At 45.1% G+C, this 20896-nt stretch overlaps 1 long non-coding RNA gene across 1 annotated transcript in view; it reads right to left on the bottom strand.

The window, feature by feature from the left end:
- Positions 1–19944, bottom strand: part of LOC121353707 — a 58437-nt gene extending 38493 nt beyond the window's left edge. The window contains exons 1-3 of the long non-coding RNA XR_005955181.1: positions 19875–19944; positions 3079–3274; positions 226–309 (exon numbers count right to left, since the gene is read on the bottom strand). This is a non-coding gene — a long non-coding RNA (uncharacterized LOC121353707). The remainder of the gene's footprint in view (positions 1–225; positions 310–3078; positions 3275–19874) is intronic.
- Positions 19945–20896: the final 952 nt, after the last annotated feature.

Below are 20896 nucleotides of genomic sequence, written 5' to 3'. Positions count from 1 at the left end.
CAAAGCAGAGCTTGGATCAGGGACACCCTCAGGAAGTGCTGGAAAACACATCCAAAGCTTTGTGAAGAACTGCTTTTACAGAACACAGGTTGTTTTGGAAATCACAAGCAAAAGACACTGAAGTGTGACAAGTTTTTGAAAGCAGAAGATTCCTATGGCATTTCATACACAATAAAACCTTATGACTTCAAAATGTGAATCAGGAATACCATAAAGAAGCCTTACCAGAAATCACAAGTGAATCCCAGGGGCTTTGATGTAAGCTGGAATCTGGCTGCTTCAAGTCTTGCTGCAGAAAGCTTCATAACCCTGAAATCAACAGAAAGGACACATTAATAAAGTACATGTAAGAATAAGACCCATTGGGTCTTATTGGCCCTAAATCTGATTTAGTAAAACCAGGATAAGATAGGATGCTAGCCTTGGCATCAATGGTTCTGAGCTGTCCCTCAGATAGTACCTGTAGTAGAGGAGCTGTACTCTAAAAGTAGACAATGAATTAATTAGATTTTTTTAAGGATCAAATTCTTTGTATACTTCTCACTGAAAGCTGACTCAAGCAGCCTTCTCTTTAGTGACTGCAGTTAGATTTTGGGGCATCATGTACTTGCATTGGGCCAAATTGCTACAATTTGCCTCTTTACTTCAAGTGAAGCTTTTCTGGGGAAATAGCAGCTGCAGTAACGAGCCATCCCTGGGGCCCCAACAGCACAAACTGTAGTTCACTCTAACATACCAGCCATTCCAGATTTCCCTCTAACCTACATTATACACAGGTGGAGGTTTCATCAGCTGAAATTTCACTTTGTGCAGAAGGTGATTGTCTGTCACGCATGCAGCACCAGCCTGCACAATGGCTCAGCAGCCCCTGGCTTCCAAGGCCGGGAGAGGGCTCCAGTCCTGGGGTGCTACAGATATCAGATATTTGCATGAATGAGGCACACAGTAGCCCCAAATCTGATATTTGTATGTGAAGCTTGGAAATATAAAATCAAAAGTTTTTTATAAAATATATGGCCATCAAAACAGGAAAGCAAAAGAATATATGGGCAGAAATCTAATTTCAAATGACAATCAATGCATGTTTGTTTTATGGATATCAGTGATCAACATAGGCCTTGAAAAACACTCAGAATAAAGCAGGGATGTCCCACAGTCTTCCTTTCCCCCCAAAGACAGCCTAAAGCAGCAGCTTTGGTAATTTGCTTTCCAGAGTTTCTCAGGTTATGATGTAAGGAGACAAAAGATATCTATTACTGATCCCTGCCTCTCTGCCTCTCTGTACTTCATCCCTCTCTCCACTAAGTGCTTTTGTGCTTTTTTTTACCTTTTCTCATAACTGACTGACTACCTGCTCTGCCAGTCCTGGGTTTCCTCGCAGATGGCAAACATCCATCTCCTGGCTGCACTCACTTGCAGGAAGCAGCAAGCCTGCTGCCTCACTCCCCACAGCACTGAAACAAGTGACAAATTAAGCCTCACTATAACCACCAAATTACCTAATCCACTGAAAACTGTGGGGTCAAGCTTGCATGACAGGCTGCTTGCAGAAGTCTCAGACTTGGGGTACAACAGAGCACCAGTTTCAGGTGTATGTTATATGGTAGATGGAGACCACTCATTCCACCGTTAGAGGCACATGAACACAGCAAAACAGAGTCAGACCCAGCATTAGCAGCTGATCAGTGCCATGTCAGGAGAGATTTATCCTGTAGCAACAGATAAATATAAATAATAAAGTCTTTACAGAGCATGCCACCTCTGGATCATAAGATCAGGAGACACAGACACACTGTAGAGATGATAAATAAAATCCAACAAAAAAATCGAGTTACAAAGACATCCTTATTTCCATCATGAGACCTAGACCAGGATGGAGGCTCTGTTCTATGTGCCCCACAGTCATCACTACCCTCTTCCTTTGAGGGCTTCTCACCTCAGTAACCCAGCACCCTCTGGAGCAAGAGTTGTGAGTTGTCTCATCAGGCCACAGCAAAGGCCAGCAGAGAGCACCAAGCCTAAACCTACGAGTCTGAAGTTATTTGGAGACAAAAGCACACATCGAAAAACCTCCCATTTAAAACATGGGTTATAAAAGCCAAGCAGTTGTGCGCAGAACTGCAATCGAATGCCATCCTTATTCCATCACAGCTTGAAATAGATTGGGTAACAGGCAAACAACTGTAAAAATCCCAAGCTGCTGCCAGTGACCACGCCGCAGGCAGCGGCACCGTGCTGGCTTGCTTGCTTCCAGCACTGTGGCTCTTGGCCAAGGAAAGCCTCCATTATGCTTCAGGAGCACACTGACTGCCAGTACGCCCAGAGGAACCTTGCTGCTGAACCATACATTGCAAAGGCTCCACAGGCCCCAGCAGTACAGGCTGAGCATGCCCAGACCTCCAGAGCGCCCTCAGCTAACAGAAATGCCCTTATTTCATTTACCCAGCCCAGAGAACAAAAGCTAGGCGCATGATTCATGGTCTTCCCAGATCATCTGAACCCCCTCTGTCAAGCCTAGGTAGTTCTCCTATTTTAGTTGCTGCCTGCACAGGCTTTGTAAGGGCTGGAGGCTGAGGCTTTGTACCAAGCCCCAGGAGTTCAGTACATTCTGTTCAGAGTGCCAAAGGCGCTGAATAACCACTTACATTCACATTTGCCTAAACATAGCCTAAACATATTGCAAACAAATAGCAGGAATAAGTTTAGCACTTGAGGCACAATTAAAAGCTAAAAACACCCATCAATAATTTGGTCCTTTTCCAAAAAGACCAGAAAAAGCTAATAAGAATAATTGAAATCGTATTTTTGTACTGCAGAAAAACACAAAGAATAAAAAGCCCGAGATGTTTGCCAAGAACTTTAAAACCTATTTTTAACCAGTCAGTACATTTTATGAGCTTATCTGTAGATAAGATAAGCTGCTAAATACCATTTCTGGGGTTTAGACTTTTTGCTACAGGCATGTGCAATCTCTGTTGCTGCCTGAGCCTGGCTGTTTTCCTCTGTAGCCGCAGCAGGATCACAGAGGTAGCCAGCCTCACAGCAGAGCTGCTGCATTATGAATCAGATCATGCTCACCGAGGGAAGGAGGCTGGAGTGTCGAGGGTGGGCTTGAGAGAGCCAAGAGACTCGGGGTGCTATTCTTGGCAGCAGCAGCGATTCACCGCGTGACCTTGTGAGAGACTGAATCACGGCACGGCTCCGCTGCCAGCGCCGTGCCAGACCGCAGCGCTGCCCGCAATCTCGCTCTCGGCAAGGGAGAAACACAGCGAGCCTGCATGAAAAAGAAAGGAAATGATGCAGTGCATGAGGATGTAGTTACATTGCTGATTTCAAAGGCAGCTTGGACTGTGTTTGGAACAAAGACTCTAACCCACGTAATAAAAGAGAAATAGTGTTAGAAACAGAGCAGCAGCTCCTCAGTTATTTTATCCCTCTGGGCATTGAAGGAGGCAGATATTACTGTAATCGAACGCCTGTGAGGTGTCTGGATGCTGCTACACCTGATGAGATTCAACCTCCCAACATCCCCGCACGAGCGGAGGAGGAGGCTGAGCCCTGTTTGGTCTGGAGCTGGTGTACAGAAGAACACTCCCACAGTTAAAGACAGCCCCTGTCGCAGTATGTGCGATGTGCACAGCGATGTTTTACCGCAGCTCCGCCTGGTAACAGCACAGGATGCAGCCCACCCGTGCCAGAGAAATCCCCCCCGACAGCTCCGAACGCTCCCGCCGGGCAGCGGCCCGGAGCACGGCACTGCCGACAATCCCCGCCCGGCCCTCCGGGAGCCAGGGCCCGGCGGGATGCCGGCTGGGCTGCCGAGTCACCGGGAGTTTCACTGAAAGCACCCCAGCCGAGCCAGACAGCAGTCACCGTGCGGCCCGCAGGCAGCGCTGGGCTGGCCGGCCCGGTCCGTGCTCCAACCGCGGCCGGGCTGCCTTGGCTCCGTGACGGAGCACAGGGCTGCTGCCCACCCAGCAGCACCCACTGCCCCACTCGCTCTGTTTCTGCCCGGTTGCACAGGAGTGCTCCGGCTGTGTCCAAAGCCAAGAGCCAGCTCCGCGTGACTTCAGGAAGCCATCAGCTCTGCTGCTGCACCACAGCAGGATTTCACTGCTCTGTAACAAAAGGCTCCAATTTGCACATCTTACCCCCACGTCCAGGATCAGAACGCACCACAGATCACACCTGGAAACTGCCTATTTAATTCTGGAGATTTCTTCCAACCCAAACAATTCTATGAGTCTGTAAGACTGCTCTGCCTGGAACAAAGGCCTCGGCCTCGAATGCAATAAAGGAGAAACCAGTCAGCACCTGCTGCATTCTGGGCTCGGGCTTGGTTGTTTCGTATCTACGTTCACAAGGCCGTTGTCATCAGTTATGCATGTCTGTGTCAAAGCTGTTTTTCAAAATACTGCCAGCCCCAGCAGCAGAGAACACGACTGCCGTCGGATTGCCACATCCAGTTTCAAAGCCCAGGCAGATCCTAGATTGCATCCTGCAGCCTGGATTCACACCTCCACCTCAACATGCCACTGCATGCTTTATTGGAATGAGCTGCCTCCTCTTCCTGTGCTCCACATAATCTCACGCTTGCTGTTTTCACTCCTTTTCTTCTAGGTTAGCTGTACGTTTGCTGAGCAGAAGTACTGCAATTCCAAGGCAAGCACAGCGACAAGTCACTTCAGTGACATTAGCCACGACTGCTAACACATGGCATAGCAAGGCTGCTGAGCAGGGACCGTCATAACCATTTTACACATAGGAGAACGAACCACTTCAGAAGGCAAGGATGCAAACTGGCACTTTCCAAGTGACCAGATTAACTGTTTTTGAATGCCAATAATCACTTGCGTTTGCTCTCCTTTTACCACGGAGCACGTGTCAGTGACTCACTCTCCCCTCTGCCCCTGAACAGCCACACCTCTTCTCATCTCACCCCTTGATCAGTCACCAAACTCCCTGTTATTGGACAACCTCTCTGACAAATCAGTTACCCGATTAACTCAATTTGAATAAACTCTGTACCTCGCCCAGACTGAGGTGGTGCACAGAGGGAACACCTATTTGAAGCCCTGCTCTGACACAGAATATTCACTGAATCCATCTTTGTTTTCTTTTTAATATTTTTAAGTGTTCCTTCATTGTAGTCTACATTTTTCTTAATAAATTTATCTTCAATATAGGAAGAGGTGCTTCTACTAAGGTGTTTCTACTGTTGTGCTGAAGCCATGGAGGAATTCAGGTGAAGATATCCTTCTAAGTGTATTCCAAACACTGAGCCCCATCTTGTCCTTCAGAAGCACCTGGCAAGTGACATTAGTCAGTGCTGCTCTCTGCTCCACCACCATCCGTTTGCAAGAGCTGGAAATGCAATATGGGATGCAACAGGCAGCAGTCACTAGGGCAGACAATAAATGAACATGGACCCTTGTGTCTGCCTAGCTGGCAGTTGTACACGTGGTTTTTTTCAACAGCAGATAAGTCTATGGCTACGAATACACAACTAGCTTTTCAGGTGGCAGCTTTTAGGGAGCTGGCAATGAAGCACAGCCTGTTTCTGTTGATGACGGAAAGGCACAACCAGATGATGCAGCTGCTGCAGGACAAGTCTGATCAGCACAGCCTTGCACTCAGTCAGTGAACAAACCACCCATGCACAGACACCTCCTGTTGCCCACATGCCTGCTTTGCGTTCGTCCAGTGCTCCATCCCACAGGGCTGATCTTTGGGGAGATCCCACAGCCTCTGGAAGCACAAATAGTCACCACAGATCACCACGCTGGTCCTGCTGATGCCAGACTGATCAGGGCAAACACCTGACTGAAAGGTGCTTTATTTGACCTAGCAGACTAGTAAACTGGGGTTGAAACTACTCAAAAGTAGAAAATAGATAGACAAAGCCAACTAAAACCAAGTTATCTTTTCTTATATAAAACATCAGTTGTTCCCACTCACATGGCTGACAGCTGCTGGCCTGTCTCCATAAGCAGGGACTATTGCTGAGGCTCTCCAGAACTAGCCTGCCAAACTGGAGGTTTGGGGTTGTGCAAACTGACTCACACTTGAGAGCGAGCAGAGTTCTGTTCTGCCTTTTTGATCGTGGAAATAAAGCAAAGCTTCACAAGGAAAGATGTTATGGGCCAAAGTCCACACATAACATTAGCAAGTGGAACATGTGCCAGCCTGGGAGGAACATTGCTGCTGCCCAGCAGAGACCCAGGGCTCCTCTCACTGCTCCCAGCGCCCTCTCTCTGGCAGCACGGCCCCATGGCAGGGCAGCATGGCTCTGCTTCCAGGTGGAATGGCAGCACTGAGACTTTCTCCATACTGGGAGGTGAAACAGCTCTACATCAGTAGGTGTAATGCATTTCTATACACTTCTGTTACAGAAGTCTACAGTACAGTGTCTCCTGTGCAGTCCAAAGACACAAGTTGTTGCCGAGATGCAGATTCAAATTAACCCAAAGTAAAAATAAATAAGTATCAGTCACTGCTTTACAATTCAAATTCATGTGAAGAAGCCAAACTCTAAATGCAAAATTAGATCAACCCAGATCTTGTACATAAACAGACCAAGTTTGCTCAATCTTGGATTCGTGCCACTTTCAGTGTTTTTCATAGTCTTGCCATGCTCATCCTAAGCCAGGGACCCAGGGGAGCAATGTTTCTCACATGCTACAATCACACACACACCATGGTGTTTCCCCTGTATTTCTGCTCTCTCTCCCCACAGGTACAAGGGTGTTGCAGATGCAGTGTTTGGAATAGCCCTGCCTGCTTCAGGGCTTCACCTCACAGCTGTCTCCATGGTTTATAGCACTGCCAGGCTACAACTATTCCACCTGTATTTGTCATGCCAAGAGTCTATCTCAAATGGAAGTACTTGGACTTGTGTAAAACAAATCAGGTAGTTTTAAGAACAGGGAATAAGACAGTGCTTTAATTAGACAAACATTGACCACTGCAGCTTCAGCAGAAGGCTTGGCAGATGAGGAACCAGCAAGCCAAAGAGGAACAAAACCCAGAGAGAAGTATTGAGGAATGATTGTACTGCACACACAATGCAAACTCTGCCCTGAGGAATTATGTCAGAACAAGGTTAAACATTTCACTGGGACTAATACTTTGCATTTAATATTTTTTAATAAATTAATCTGCATAATGTATGCTGGCATCCTTTATGTTTCAATTTTGCTTACAGTAATAAAACTAACTCTGCAAATCATCCTTGGCTGTATGTTATTTTTACATCCAAGAGCACCGAGTGATAGAAGCTTGGCAGGACAGATCTGACTAAGAGAGAGAAAAAGCATTGTACTTCCCAAACATAGCAGAACAACCCTGATTTTAAAGCAGTAGGATGAAAATTATTCAGCCTACAGTTAAAATTAGAGATATGGTGAGATTTAGACTGCAAGAGAAATACTGAATTAAATGTGTTTTTACTTGACTCCAACAAGCTTTTTTTGTTAGCCCCTGGTAAATGAAATACTAGCAACTTGAAAAGTCTGTGAAACAGTCAAATCCACATGTTGTTTCATGGAGCAAATGCCACCTGCCATGGTCACCACTGCAGGAAAGGCAGCGGTGACAGATGCCATGGCTCTGGCTCCCCGTGACTCTGCGGTCAGTCTGCCCCTGCCTCCAGTGCTGGCATGGGAGGACAAGGCAAGCTGGGATAACAAGACAAGTGGCAGCACTGTGCCACACACACTCACACAGCCTGCCAGCTGTGGCACCCGGGGCTCCTGTCAAAAGCTCTGCAGCCACCTTTGCCTCCCCCAGCCCGTTCACTGCAATGGTCACCGCGGCTTCCCCAAGGCCTCCCCTCCCTCCCAGCTGCCACTGCCAGCTTAGTGGGGAGAGGCCTTGGGCAGCCACGGCCCCATCTCCCATCCCTGCAGCAGCCCTGGGGCTCAACAACCACAGCCTGGCTCAGGTCAGACACTGACACCCTGCCCAGCCATGAGGCACCTGGCTCAGAGCCACCCTGACACCGTTTCCTGTACCTTCTGTTGCTTCATTGTGCCCAAGAGACAGACACACGTACTTCTGGAGCCTCCTATAATGAATAATTGCAAAACCTCACCCCAAATATATGTATATGTATATGTATGTGTATGTATATGTATATTTTTTAAATAGACGTAAAGAAATATAAACCCCACAAGCATTTTGAATGCTAAATGAAGAAAATCATTAACTGGAAGAGTTCATTAATCCAAATAACCAAATCAAGATATTCCCATTCCCCTCCTCCCATACACTATTCACAGCCATCAGGAATGTGTCACTGCTCAGCATTCCGACCCACTGCCTCCGCAGGCTTTTCCTTTCTCCAGCAGGAAATCCTCCAGCTGGCCCTACTTTGTTCTGTAGAACATTTTAAATTCAGCTTCTTTTCATCAATTGAATGTAGGTGCATGCAGGCATGTGGTACCTGCATGTGGGTGTTCCTCCTGGTGAGATTTCCTTACTTTCAATTTCATTATGAACAAATTAAAAGAAAAAAAAAGAGTAATTCCTTCAGTGATTTTTCTGCCTTTCTGCAATCCACACACACACAAAATTCTTAAGGAAATGTACAAAACAACAGCCACTGAAGGACTCTGCACCTCCCAACTGGATTGACCAAGTCCTGCCTAAGTTTATGTTGAAGGGTTTGCTCAAATAAATGTTGCAGATTTCTCCTTAACAGGAAAATTTTTGATTTCCCCAAGCCCTTATGCTTAGAAGCAATATTATTTGCAAGTTGGTGTCATACCACACCATGGGCCAAATGTTACCCGAGACAAGATTCCGTGGAAACGTAAGGAATTGCATATTGTGTCCTCTCAAGCTTCCTTGGGGAAGCGCCATGCCCATGATGGCACTGAGCTTTTGGGGTAAGGGGCTTGATTCTGAGGCAGGGGGACAGAAAGGAGGCACAGATTATGGGTGAGCAGGAAAAACAAACCCTCAGTCTGGCTGTGGGTAGGGTTCAAGGGGCTGAATCACTTGTTTCAGGAGCAGTACCCTTAGCTTGGGGCTAAAAGAAGCAAAATAGGGAGTAAGGTAGGACACTTGCTATGCAGAGTATCTTTGGTTTGGTTTGGTTTGGTTTCTTGTGGGTTTTTTGATGCTCGACAGCTATTACCACTAAATAGCAGAACCTGTGAAAATACAGAGAATTTAATTGCTTTGCTCTAAGAACATGAGCTGCGTTTTCACCAAACAAGAATGGATGTGTTGGGTTGTTTTAATTCCTGGTCTAGTTGGGAATCTGGCTCAAAAAAATGGAAATGCATAATGAGGGCAGCCAGTTGTCTTGTAGGTAACTGAGCACAATTCCCACCACAGGATAGGATTGTTGGCAAGATGTGGTATCAGTACAGGAAACAGTACTGCCAGCTGAATAGATCTCTCAAATTTGTTTCTGCAAAATGTTATGTCTACAACTACTAGAAATAGCACAGTTGAGTGATAAAACTTAAACAAATGTGAAAAAATATTTGCTTTATTTTCATGTCTGTTTTCCTTGTGAACCTGACAACATTTTGCTTTCTCAAAATCATGTTTCATGTGCCCAAGGACTGTACTTTTCCACCCCTACACCTGTATTGTCATAAACAACAGCAGTGCTTAAACAGAGCAGCTTGTACAGGACTGAGAAGGCAGGCTTGTTGGACCCTTTCATCTAAAAAGAAGTAGGGATAAAATAACTTTATATAAGAATATTGCCCTTAAAACAGTGAAGTGCTCTTTAATGTCTGCTTGATGAGGCCTGGCCCTATGAAGACTGAAAGAATTTTCACATTGCCAGAACCTTCCTTCCATGAATAGACACTGATTTCATGTACTACTTTAGGATAAGGTCTTAGAGGACACTATTTTTATCTATATGAAGAACAAACATGTCTAAAACACCTTAAGCCTCCAGCTGAAGGTACATGTACTTTAAAGCCATTCTAATATATGCATAATTAATGTGTATATTACTCAGCAAATGGTAAACAGCAAGTGTTGCAATCACTCTCCTGTCACTAATTTTAATACTGTACCAAAATATGCTACTGTAAATTAACTAGTACATTATGGAGTGCCATAAATAATTAAAACTAAAATTATAACTGGCAAAATGAATGAAGCAAGAACATTTTGTAACTCAGTGTTCTTCCTACTTGACTTCATAATTTTCTAATTTGAGTTAAACACTAAATCTGATTCTGTCTGAGCACAAAAAGGAATTTGTTCATATAATTTACTAATTTGGAAAGTAGTTTGGTTGGAAAGAAATTGAAACATGAAAACCTTCATATAAGCCATTATATGATAGAACATCTGTCTCCATGCTACACAACACAAACTGCTCTTTTTGTCATCATTCCTGGGTCCCAAAGTGCAGCCAAAGGAAGCACCTCACAGCAAGTGAGAACCAGCCAGGACAGACCTCTGCTGCCAACAGTGGCACATCAAGTCCTAAGGAGGAACCCACCTTACCTGGTCTCAGAGCATGCAGGAAAGAGATGGGCTTCTCCAGCCACCCCATGTGACACAAGGTGAGTGAGCAGCACCTCTGTGTGTTCCACGAGCCAGGCTCTCCCACAGCAACAGCTGCTGTACAGCACCATGGGCAAGGATGCTGAGAGCAGGGCAGGGGCAGCAGAAACAGGCTCTGCTTTGGCACGTGAAGTTAGACCACTTCAGCTTTTGACATCTAGAGGTGAGAACAGACAGGTGAACAGCACAGGAATGACATCACTGTGTCTTTTACAGGGATTTTTAAAGCAGACCAAAGGTGCTTTTATGCAAGTTGGTAAAACTTGCTACTTCATTACTTCAATCAGTAGGAAGTGTCAAATTTTTTTTGCAGAAGTCTTCTATTGTTCTGTATTTTTTTGCTTTTTAATTTTCATTCTTTGGTTTCACTGAAAGAACAGGTCTCTTTTTTAAGACAGACATAAAAGAGGCTGACAGACAATGTCTGCTGCTTCATTGTCTTCAGGTGGATTCCATATTCTGCTCCTTCACACCTCTCACTCCTGCTCTGTCTTCTCTGAAGTACCATGGAACTTTCCACCTACCCATTTTTTTTTTTTTTTAATTTGTTGGTGTTTATTTACTGGACAAAAAACTGCATCAATTAATCTGTTTATGCTGCCTGAGCTCACCCTGACTTCCACTGGAACAGAGCACCATCCATACCAACACACCAGGGCCAGACCTTGCATGGCATCCTGACCATGCAGCCCATAGACCTCCAGAGCAGTGGGAAGAATGCTGAGGGGTGGTGGCCCCAGGATGAACTCTCAGGGAGAAACCCCTATGGAGTTTGAGCTCTGACCTTGTTTCTGTAGCCTCCAAGAAAGGGGTTCCTGCATCTCTGGAGCCCACCATGGCACAGAAGGATCCTTAGTGGCAGTGGCTTGGGCTTGTCCGTGGGCAACCCTGGGCTGCTGGGCTGCACCCATTGCCCCACCAGAGGGAAAGGGGAGAGGCAGAAGGGAAAAGCTTCATCTCTCTGCATAAGCCTGACTTGTGCAGTTACACTGCAGCAGATGGAAGTCTTTGGAGAGAACAATCTCCCTGCTCCACAGGGTAAGGCAGCTCCCCCTGGCACAGCAGAGGCGGGCACAGCACTGAGAACATCCTGGGGGGGAAGCTTATTTGGAACTGCCCTCTGACAGTGGTAAAAAGGATCCTCCACCCATCTGTCCTGCCCACCCTGGCTATGGCACCCTCCCCAGGAGGTCGAACAGGGGACACACAGCCTGTTCCTAGACACAGCCTGTTCCTAGTACAGACAGCCCACAGGCCACCCCACAGAGTCTCAGGACCATGTGAGGAGCTTTGTCTGCACTGGGAGATGCTGGAGAGAATGGGATGCTCCTGCAGGGATGCACGTCCCCAGGAGATCTTGAGTTCTGGACAAGCTGCGTAGGTGAGATTGTAATACCACTCTGCCGTGGACAAGGACACCAGGGGGTTGTGCTGGGTATAAGCAAGGACAGTTTCTAGTTCTCAGTTTTTTATAATAATGATGGATTAATCCTGTTCTTGCTAATCTGCCAGGACAGAACAGCTGACATAAGACTCCTCCAAGCTGCAACGGGTGTCCTCAGCTGCAGAAGCCAGCAGTTGTTAAGCACACAGTTAACTCCCACAGACCAACTATTTCCTTCTGTTTTTTTAATAACCATTTCTTTAGGCAAGTGTCTCCTGGTATTTTAAAAATTCATTTTAATCAATTTAAAATTAATAACAAACCAGCAAAATCCTTAGGGCCTGAAAGCTCCAATCTCTGCCACTCTGGAAGTGATGAGTCAGCTCCAGTGCAGCAGCCATGGAGCAGCTGAGGGCTGCCCATGAGAGCTGAATTAGGTCACTTGGTTTGCTATTCATGGAACCGTGGCTGTCCCTGTCATTCTGAGGAGAGCTGCTGCACTCCAAGGGCACTGCCACAGCACTGGGCATGGTGTCTCCTCAGGTTCCTGCCCTGGTCACTAACCCAAGCTCTGCCCAGGCTAGGAACAGGAACCAGCCGTGCACAGAGCCAGACTTCTGGCTCCAGCCTTTTCCCAAAGCACGGCCCCCCCAGGCCCAGCAGCAGTCTCTTCCCAAGGGAGCACATCCCTGGGTGTGGAGCAGACCTGCTGTGCTCCCCACCCATCACCTGTGTCTAACAGCAATGCCACGGCCCAACACACAGCTCCTGTGGCAGCTCCCTGCAAACGCTGGTTTGGAAGTTACCCACAGCACAGCACTTCCACGCTCCTGGCACCTGTTCTCGTGCCAGTCATTCTGAAACCAGCTCAGACACAGGTGTTTTATGGTCCGGGAAGACAAAGAGAACAGCTATCAGAGGCTGCAGGACCAGACTCGAATCCAGTTCCTGCTCTGGCAAATGTCCTCTTCCTCACAACAGCCTTCAGAAGGGTCTGGTCACTTCAGGGACTTGGAGCTCCAGCAGTCCTGAACTCCCAAGTGCCCATGTTTCTGCAACTACAGTTTCAAGAGATCCAGAAAAAGATTTTCTGAACAGCCTGGGAAGCAGATCTATCCTGTTGCTGCAGGGCAGTCCAGTGCCCATGTCCTGCTCAAGCCTCTCCTGTTCAAGGAGTGGTTCTGTCCCTGCCAGAGGGGCACAACATGACAAAATGCCTGCCTGCTCACCAACTAATATTCAGCTGTGATAGAGCTGAAAGATTTTGGCTCACAACCTCATTTGTTCACTGAAGAGAAATCAAAATGAACCAAAATGGTTGAATATTTCGTAAATTAGTAAGTATTGAAGTTCCCCTTCTCTGGAAGGCTACAGAGTGACAGACATAGTGCAATGGCAAATGATAGAATAGCTCTTTAAAGTTGAGGTGTAAGATTTCAAAAGACCTTCCTCTAATGTCCCAGACCAAGCATAACAGGCATTCCTGAGGCAAGTAACAGATTTATTTAAAAAAAACAAGCAAAGCTTTCTTTAAGAGAACACAATGACAATTTCTGTGCAATCTCTGCAGGACACCCCAGGCACCCCACAAATGCTCCCTGCCCTCCTGAGGCCTTCTGGGCACACCACCTGTCCCTATCCTCCTGCTGGTTGGCACAAAGTTCTGATGAAGACTGAAATCCAAAGTCAGATTTTGTAGTGAAGCAATAAAACAATATTTCAGTGCTTTAATGACAAAATCTATTATGAGTGTCACCATTTCGTTTCCCAGCTTCAGTTTCTTTTATGACTACTTCAGTGCTTGGACAAGAGTTTTGAATAAACCAGACTCTTGCTCATAAGATCACGGGCACCCAAGAACAAAACTAAATCTACTTCCAGTTACTTCTGTGGAAGGAAAAGATGGTCTGAATTTCTGCTGTGTGTGTGGCCTGTGAGACATGGTGCTTGCTAAATGAGAAGTATGAACATTACATTTTCAAAGCTCATTTTTGTTTGTTTCTATTTGTTCAATATTTTTAAGGGTAATACATGGAGGAAAAATGAAGTGACTTAGATGATTCTGAAATGTTAGTTTTGGTAGCACAAAGTGAAAATACAAATGTATTTTTGCATGAGCACAACAAACAGAAAGGGTGGTCATCCCGACCACATCCTGAAATATAACCAGGTACTTTGTTCAGAAAAGGCATTACCTTTATTCAGCACAGCTGAGGCATTACCTTAATTCTGCAGCACACCATTACCTTAATTCTCCAGTACACTTAACTTACAGCAACTTCCACCATGAACCTGAGAGTACATTAAAGGGTGCTATGATTGCAATGCATGCACTAAAACAAGCAGATTCTGCCGCAATATTTTAATTTTCATTTAGATTAAATTTAAATTGTGGTTTACACCACTCTGCTAAAAAACACGGAAAGAGGTGCTGTAAGTGCAGCAGCAGGCATGCATATCTTCATGTATTCTTCCCATGTATTTTTATCTTGTCGTTGAACTTAACAGACTTCCAAGTGCAAGTAGATTGAAGCTCCATCTAGTGCCAGGGGCCGGGAAGTTACTGGGAGATTTTCATTCCAAAACCAGCAACCATTCTCAGAGAACTACCGAGGAGCAGCAGCCAGCCTGGCATCCCAGAGCTGCCACACGCCGGTGGTAACACTGCAGATTGCTCTTACAGTGTAGAAAGGCTTCATTTAAAAGCTGCAGTAGCTTAGGCCAAGCAGAGCACGGCACAGCACCTGAAACATGAGCCCCCCACAGTGAGAGGGGTCCCTGCTCCATCACCAACACATTCTCCTCTCTTTGGATCCAGGGAACCAGGATGCTGCTGGTGCATCCCAATTCACCCTGCTAACTTCTATCTATAACCAGGCCATCAATGGTTCTGAAATGCCCTTGCTGTTTAATACGTGGCTTGAGCACTTGTTAGCAAGTCACCATTTCCTCCCCAAACACCTACTAATGGTAGCACAGAAAATGGGTGTCTATTACCAACACAAAATAGTCTAGCTGGTGCTAATGTTCCCTTCCTCTCTTTTTCTGTTGTTTTTTTTTTTTTTTTTCCAATGGCAAGTGCTAGAACTGCACCTGTTTCTAGCTCTGTAACAAAGCCATGCTGCATGTCCCAACTCCTATAAGCACACACTATTCTTACCCAAAACAAGGAGGAGGTTTGTGTAGCAGAGGACAGCTGTTCAGATGGTTCAGTCAAAGCAGCAACGTTGGAAGTTTTTTTACATGTGGAAGTAATGTTTCTTCATTTAAGAAAAGTGGCCTTCATTGTGCATTTTAGATTTGACTTTTAAAGACTGTAATGGGAGGAATCCTTTCACTGTCCTAGTGAAATGTAACCCACCTGAGTCATAAAGCTTTAAAAAGCACTATGCCAACTGGACACAGAGTACAGACAAACTGTATTAGATGCATCTGTCCCACATTTGTCTTCACATAACCTGAGCACAGACTGGGAATGGCACCATTCAAAAGAGGCGGGACGCAGCGGTGGGTGAGCGGCTGAAGGCACGGCAGCACCAAGGGATGGTGCCCTGCAAGCACCACTGATGCATCAGGATGTCAGCAACACAGACAGGTGAGGATGCCGAGTCACACAGCAGATGACCCGACTCTTCTTCTTCATGGTACCACCATGACTCTGCTCGCAGCTGTGTAAAGGCTGACAGCAAAAACTCCTCTTTCTGCTCCAAAGCAGCTCCCTGCCTGAGACCCCACATTTCCTCCACAGGCACTCACTGCGTGGCCACAGCAGAGGTGCTGGGGGACTGCCCACCCACGGCATAGGGGTACAGGCAAGATCACGACCTCCTGAAGCACCAGCAGGTCTCTGGGGATGCCACACGAGCTGGCCCAGCTCCACCAGCCTGCTGGTGACTCTGCTTGTCAAGCCTGCCGCACGCTCACCTTCCACAACGAACAGTTTGGCTGAGAGACAGAACCATTTATTGTCTTTTGAGAGGTATTTGGAAAGAAGATAAAACCTTCTAAATGAAATGGCATCATTCTTAGGCTATTTTCCCCTTTATTCATTTCTAGTTTCCCCCATTCCTCCCATTTTTATATTCGTAATGTTTCCTTTCTCTCGTACCACAGTGGCTGCTCTACAATTGCACAGTATTAGGCTTTCAGACTGAAGACACCTCTTCTAAGACTACATAGACAACTTTGAGCAGAACAATTTTCATATACTTTGTTCCTCAAAAATGTGACATTTGAGTGGATGCAAATGAGAGAAAAGCACAACACCTATGGCAGAAATAATTCTCTCCATGATGAAACTAAGTAGTACTTCAACTACCAAAAATTCATACCAAAATATTCTAAATATTAAATATACACTGACTCTTCTTTGACGAGCTAACATCAGGCAAATTGACTGCTGCTTATAGCTAGGATCAATAAATTTATGTATCTGTGATTCAAAAATCCTTTGGATTTTTAACAAGTAACAAGCATTAACAGCAAAATCATTTGTGATCAGAGGTGGAAACAGCACAAACATATTTACAGATCCTACCAGGAAAAGCAAGCTGAATGAAGAAAATAACGCCCTGAACAAAGGTCCAGAGCTCCCCAGCTGCATCCTGGGGGTGACCGAACGTGCAGCAGAAAGCGGTGCAGAAACAATCACCTACAGTAACTGTGAGCTAGAAAAACAGAACCGTCTGTCAGCCCTGTCACCAAGACACAGGCGGGACAAAGCTGCTGCCTGGGATGTGTCCCACGGGACAGTCCCCATGCTGCTGCCATGCACCATAACCCAACACCACAGTCAGAGCTGGGCTTTCTTCTTAATGCATGCCAGCATGGTGAAAACATGCAGACCTGCTATGAAAATGATAAATTTGTTCTACCAGTCAACTGTGACAGAGAAAACCAAGCAGATGAAGCCTGTGAAAAGTTAAATGTTCTCTTTCATCTCCTATCACTTTTTGTTGTGGTCAGTGAAGCGTGCACAGGGGGCACAGGTTCAGACTTTACACCACAGTAAGATTGTTAACTGTCCCTGTTAAACCACACTGCACAAATATCCATTAAAAAAATGACTGTGTCAAGAGCCTGTGCTTGCTGTGCTTCATTTTTCACTTTTCTGCTTTCTCTCCCTCTAACTTTGTGCTTCTCCAACCCTTTTATTGCATTTCTTAGCCTCAGTTTTGGCTTTTAAGATTAACTTCCCCACAGCCTTTCACCCAGTGCAACAGAGGCATGTGATGAGTCACCACAAGTTTGGGCAAAATAACATAAAGACCTTAGACTGAGTATGTTTCCACCTTCCCAATACTGTGTCAAGCTATCTACAAACTTACTGAATTTCACAGTTTCATACCCTTTATTTCATAACTGAACAGTTAACAGTCACCTGTTTGGGTTCTGTTTGCTTGACTTTAAGTAAAACAAAATACTACAGGATCTAAGCACAGAGGAGTCCGACTGCTTGGCAACTGTGAGGCACAGAAAGCTGTTTCATATGGGCCTAATTCTGTACTTGTTGCCCCTGTAGGGACTCATCAGAGACACTATTATGAACCAGAGACCACCTCTCCAATTTACATACAATGTACTTTAATTTCTAGGAATAAGGTTTCTTTTCTGTTGGCCACCAGCGAGATAAAAAAATTCACCTTAAAAATCCTAAAGCTGAGCAAAGTTCCATAACTTTAGACATCTTTTTTAGTGCTTTGGCTGGTCTGTAAATCACATCCCCAAAGAACTGTCCTTCCTCTTATTTTAAATACTTCTGAAAGCCACTGCAACAGAGGCAATTTCATGCTCTTATATGACACAGCCGTATCCCTACCCCTGCGTCTGATTTTCAGAGTTACATTGTGGGTTTGTTCTGTTTGAATTTGATAGTTAAATGAAGAATAAGCAAGGGAACCCCCTCAGAACTGCTTACATAGGAAGACAAAGGTTTTGCTGAGCTATCTTATTGATAAAACTATACCAGGCCAAAATCCTCTAAGGAGATGAAACTCTCATAATGGAGAGTTAACATGGAGTTAAGCCATTGTTCCAAACAATGCAAGATACACCAGAAAAGCACCTTTTTTTCAGAACTTTCTGGATGGTTTAAGTGCCATTGTACAAGGCAGTGCAGCCACAGCTGTGCTGGCATGGGACAGGACCTTGCACAGCACTAGTAGCTGTGCAATAAAACTCTGTATTGTGGTTTCATGATTGTTGCATTTTGAATTACCATATTTTTTAAACCTAGTTTTACATTTTCCACATATTAATATGTCACTTTCATAATTTGTTTCCAGCTAACACTCAGTTTCTCACAAAGCTGTAGATAGTGAGTACACTCTGGTTAAGCACAGCCAGTACTTCAGAATTCTTCCATATTATTCTTTTTCTTAGATGTGATCCAACATCAATTTTAGACAACGTTCTGAACAGAAGCAAAAGACCAGGAATTGTTACTAGCTGCACAAAGTCCTATCAAACTGTGGCTGGAGGGTGCAATTAAATTCCAGAAAGAACAACTACTAGGTGAAATGTAGGAAGAGACTAAAATGCAAGAAATAATGATTTCACAACTATTTACTATATGGCTATAGCTCACAGGCAGTCCATTTCCTATGTGAGTCTAGCACTGATGTTAAAATGACCTACTACATCTACCAAATTTTAACAAGGATATTTTATACACATATAAATATTTTGCTTCAGAAATGTCTCAAATTCCACTTAACTCTTACAGCAAAAAAAAAAAAAAAAAAAAAAAAAGAAAAAAGAAAGAAAGAAAAAAAAAAAACCCAACAGCCCTGGAGATCTCTGCTCTTACAATCTTTAGCATACAGAGCATACCCTCCTTTTCTTAAATCCAGCAGTCTTAAAGGTGCTGCTGCAGTAGTGCCTACACAAACAGTATTGTAACAATTGTACAACGTAGCACACAACCAAATGAGGCACCTAAGAGTGAAAATAAAATTAAAGATTCATGATTTTCAGAAACACGACTGGTGACTGCTGAATCTGCACATTATACAAGCTACCTCGTAGCTTTGAAACATTAAATAATAGCAACCCAATTTAGACTTCACTTTCTAAATATATTACTAGAGTTAGTTCACAAATAACATGACTAGAAGCTGAGTTACCAAGCAGGTGTGAAATCCTCTACTCTGATCCAACCATTTATGCTAAGGAGATCCCAGACTTCCACGCAGGTATTTCCAATTTAAATCATTCAAAGCAGATGTCTGTATTCCCTGTATGGCTAACACAATCCACACACCAAAACAGCTCTCACACCACTGATCACCTGGTCTGTGCAGCTATTACAAAAGGTAATATTTCCTGTGAGGCAGGCCCACTCTGCACTGACACACAGGTGGAACACTTGTCACATCAGCCCAGCGTGGCCCTGCACGGCGTGAGAGCAGCAGCACAGCCTGGCCCAGCTTGGCTGGAGTGACCCCGGGGTCTCTGTCAAACAGGACGAGGTGCTGGGCTGCAAGGGCTCAGGAGAGCACAGGTGCTCACTGGGCAGAAGGGATGGACAAATGTGTGGGAGGGTGAGATCCCTTCAGGCAAGAGGGGCATAGCCCTTGCTGAAGTCCTGGAAACTCACAGCTTCTCGTGTGAGATACCTGCAGGCTTGCACCAAGCAGTCTGCTGTCCAAGACAAGCCCACCTCTTATTAATCAAAGGATAAAGATGCTAGCATAGCAAATAAGCAGCTCCAAAACCCTCAAGGCCTGCCCCTGGGTCACGAGATGTCTGTCTCTATATCCATTAAATCAACTTATTAAAGTAACACAAATTGGAATCCTTATTGCAACTTGAAGACAATCAACCAAAAAAATCAAACATATTTTGGTTGGACTCTAAAACTAATGGGCTCATCAGCCCCCCATTCATTTCAGATGGATGCATTTCATTTTGTGTCAGTAAGAATGTTTAACTGGGACCTCCTACAGACCAGGAATAAATAGAGAAGTGACCCTCGATGACACTTCCAGACAGAAGAGAACCTTTTCTCTTTCCCATGGAAGGAATCTCTGGAGGCAGGATGATGAAAGGAAGCCAAACTTCTCAAAAAGCTTTAGCTATTTTAAAAGCTAAAAGCAACTTTAAAGACTGTAACTCATTGGTAGATACAGTGACATGAGAATATTTCTGGGATACATGGATGATGCTGTCCAAATTCAGAGGGATAAAGGCACTGTGAAAACAAAATAGAGAAAAAAAAACCCTTATGGAGTTAAGGTAAAAGATACAAATGAGCTCTTTTCCAAGTACCTAGTAATCCAAGCAATTAGTACTAAACAACACTCAATCTGATGACAGTGGAACTAGGTTGTTAAAGGACTATGAAACCCTGAAGTGTGCTGTAGGGGTATCCATTATAAATACCTGGGGACTTAAGGTAAAGAAGGGTAAAGGGAAAGGCAAAGGAAAGGTCAGGAAAAGGCAGATTCATTTACTGTATACTACGCCTTGGCATATTTAGGTATGAGATCTAACTTCTTGAATTATTAGCCACAAAGCTACAGACATGGATGGCCAGGCCACATCCCACCAGTCTGCACTGCCCCAAGAATCACAACAGTCATCAATAAAGCAAACCCACCCTGCTCAAAAGCAAGATGATCCCCCACCAATTTCAATGTTATGGAAAACAGAACAATTGCCTCGAAACACACCCTTAAGGTGCTGGTGAACACTCCTGCGACCCAGGACAGCCTTGGAGCAGCCCAGGCACCCTGCCCAGGGCCCAGTATCAGTGCAGCAAACCAATGGCACCAGCCTCGGGTGTTGTAAAGGAATGTGGAACTAAATTATTGCAACAGCGACTTGGTGGAACCTGGAATAAACCCCTGGAACAATAAACCCCAAAATCACCACTTACTACCCCTTGTAGAAAAAAATGCAGCAGGTGCTGGTGTGTGAGACGGGGACGCAGCCGTGAGGGGCGGGAGGATGAAGGGCACGGGCGAGGCA

The sequence above is a fragment of the Pyrgilauda ruficollis genome, unplaced genomic scaffold (genome assembly GCF_017590135.1).
Source record: "Pyrgilauda ruficollis isolate IOZ18807 unplaced genomic scaffold, ASM1759013v1 scaffold21, whole genome shotgun sequence".
Taxonomy (NCBI): Eukaryota; Metazoa; Chordata; class Aves; order Passeriformes; family Passeridae; genus Pyrgilauda; species Pyrgilauda ruficollis.
The sequence above is the reverse complement of the archived record's forward strand: the minus strand, read 5'-3'. Positions and strand labels throughout refer to the sequence as shown.